General features: G+C 37.4%; 1 protein-coding gene across 2 annotated transcripts in view; it reads right to left on the bottom strand.

Annotated features, from left to right (window-relative positions):
- UBQLN1 (ubiquilin 1) overlaps window positions 1–3,085 on the bottom strand; it is a 23,428-nt gene that overhangs the window by 18,866 nt on the left and 1,477 nt on the right. For both annotated transcript variants that reach the window (XM_015561140.1, XM_015561139.1), the window contains exon 2: window positions 1,289–1,404. The gene's annotated coding sequence lies outside the window, so the exon portion shown is untranslated. The remainder of the gene's footprint in view (window positions 1–1,288; window positions 1,405–3,085) is intronic.

Genomic DNA, 3,085 nt, shown 5'->3' on the forward strand with positions numbered 1-3,085 from the left:
CCAAGACCCCCAAATGCCCTCCCCTGCCGGCCTGGTCGCCCCCAACGGCCCTTCCCCCGCCAGCCTAGTCGCCCCTAACCCTCTGCCAACCTGATCTCACCCCTAACTGCCTCTCTCTCAGCCCACACCACCATGGCTTTGTCCAGCAGGAAGTCAGACCTCCGGAAGATAGCCAGTTGACCTGGTCTAATTAGCATATTACCCTTTTATTAGTATAGATGGCCAGTGTGCGGAATGGCAGCTCCTGCATTGAGTGTCCACCCCCTGGTGGTCATTGTGCGTCATAGCTACCAATCAGAGGGAAGGACGGACACTTTAGCATTTTATATATATAGATAGATTATTGACTATATTTCCTATGCTGTACTTTACATCCCCTTAACTATTTTGTAACTACCATTCTGTACTTCTTAATCCCTTCACCTTTTTCACCCAGTCTCCCAACCCTCCTCCCGTATACAAATTTTTTTATAATGTCATTTTGAGGTACTATACTTGTCATACAACTTAAGAACTGAAAGGAGCATTGAGCCATATCTATTTAGTTCTACTTTTGTTAGTTTCAGAATACCTTTCCCCCCACCCCCCAAAAAACCTTCATAGAACCTCAGTATATAAAATTGATATAAATAGTTTGGGCTTATACAGGAGATCTTTAACCACTGAGCTTCCTCCCAGGCCCTGCCCTTTTTGTGTGTTCAGACAGAAAATCACTACAACACTGTGATCTCTTTGTTTTATAAGTGAGAAAATTATATTTAGGATCTTACCTATGATTAATAATCAGCTAATCTTCCTTAGATTCAATTATGCACCAGGTGATTAGATCAGGTATACATATACTACCTTGTTCATTATTTTTTAAAAAATGTGTCATCATGCCCTGGTCAGGTAGCTCAAGTGGTTAGAGCATCATCCCAATATGCCAAGGCTGTGGGTCGGATTCCCAGTCAGGGCACATACAATAATCAACCAATGAATGAATAATTAAGTAGAACAACAAGCTGATATCTCTCTCTCTGTCTCTCTCTCAAATCAATCAATCAATAAAAATGTTAAAAAAATGTTGTGTCACCTATTGACTATTTAACTAAATGTAAATGTAAGCTTACCAAATATATCTATATTCCCAACTACTTTCTTAATACCTACAACAATTACAGAAGCTATAGAAATTTATGTTGTTGTTAGAGTGACTTCATGTTTAATTCTGTCATTTTATAAAAACTACCCTGTGAAGAAGGAAGTTTTTTTTTCAATTCCTATAAAAATGATTTAAGACACTTACCTAAACCAAAAGGGTTGCTAGGGGCAGAACCAGATGTAGAGTTACTATTAGGAGCTGAAGATGTGGTAACATTGCTTCCACTAGTATTTGTTTGCTGGGCTGAATGATCCTGAGACCTAGGAAAGATAATTAATTCATGCTGTGAACAATGAATTATTTTTAAAAGAACCTCTGAAATTTTGACACCCATTATAAAGAAAAGGTTCTCAGACTAACTCAAATTTTCATAAAGTAAATAAATACCCTGAGGTAACTATATAAAAAGAAACACAGTAAAAGCTTACAAAAACCAAACTATACTTCAATGGCCCCTCCTTGAGTATAATATACATAAATATTTCATTACTTCCAATCATATTGATTATGTAAGAGAGGAAAATAGGTCACCTCACAGAAGAGAACCAATCACGCATCACAGCCATAAAGTTCAAATATAGCAACTTTTTATCTATCCCCTTCTATGTTCTTGAGCATTGAGGGAGGGTTAGTTTTTTTCAGACTCTTGAAATTGTTAAAAGTAAAAAATAAAGAGACTTCACCAAAAGAAGGTTGAAAAATCAATAAAAGCAATAACTGATTATTACTTAATATTAAGTAATAAAATGTTTTATTAGAAATCTATTACTTCTGATACCAGTTAAGAGTTCTGAATCTCACTCACTTTAATTGATTCTAAAATGCACATTTTTAAATTTTCACCTTTGAAATCAGGATCTGTCTTACAATTGCTGGCAGACAGACAATTATTATGCCTACACACACATGTTCTATATAACTTCAACTGAGTGACTGAGCACCCTGTTGTACCAGACAGGTTGTAGTTAACACACCTCATGTTGTGGTGACCCCCAACCATAAAATTATTTTCGTTGCTACTCCATAACTGTAATTTTGCTACTGTAAACAATATGTAATTATATGTGTGTTTTCCAATGGTCTTAGGCGACCCCTGTGAAAGGGTCATTCAACCCCCAAAGGGGTCGCGACCCACAGGTTGAGAACCGCTGCCATATAGTGTCTTCAGAAAGATTATACCATTACTTGGTATTAAAATGAAGTTTGTGCATACATAAAAGCACAGAAACAGGAATAGAAGAAATGAATTTCATACCAGTGAAACAGATGTCTGCTGTTAGGGAAAACCAGAATAAAAATTTACAGAATGGGTATCAATGGCCTGAAAGAAATTCCTGGAGAAAATACTGTAGCACCCTTTTAAGAACAATGCTACACCAACTCGACTGAGAGTAGAGCTTCATCCCATATGGAAAAATATGGGAATGGATAACTGAGACCAAGGGTGACTCAAAAGGCTCTAACTCAACATGAAATAGTGATAGGAAGGCTTTAATCAATTTATTTCATGTACCGTATTTGCCGGCGTATAAGACGACTGGGCGTATAAGACGACCCCCTAACATTTCCACTCAAAATACAGAGTTTGTTATATACTCGCCGTATAAGACTACCCCCTCTTCCGCACACCTTCCACACACCAAATAAAAGGTAAAACAATATCGGATTTGATTTTAACATTTTAATTTATATTCAAATGCTTATGACATGCAGGAAAACTGTCACAAGGCTGTATGTAATCAAACATATACATAAAACAGTGCAAGTTTATTACCGGTAAACATACCGGTAATTCACTAAAGAAAACACACTCTATAGACTGGTACCGTAGATGCTTCTCAGGAACACAGGCAAGCAGCCCACAACCTAGAGGGACTGTCAATGATAGAAGTAAGATAACAAATAGAGGTAGAGAGCAAGTGCCGGGCAAGTCCCTAGCAA

Source organism: Myotis davidii, unplaced genomic scaffold (genome assembly GCF_000327345.1).
Source record: "Myotis davidii unplaced genomic scaffold, ASM32734v1 scaffold556, whole genome shotgun sequence".
Lineage (NCBI taxonomy): Eukaryota > Metazoa > Chordata > Mammalia > Chiroptera > Vespertilionidae > Myotis > Myotis davidii.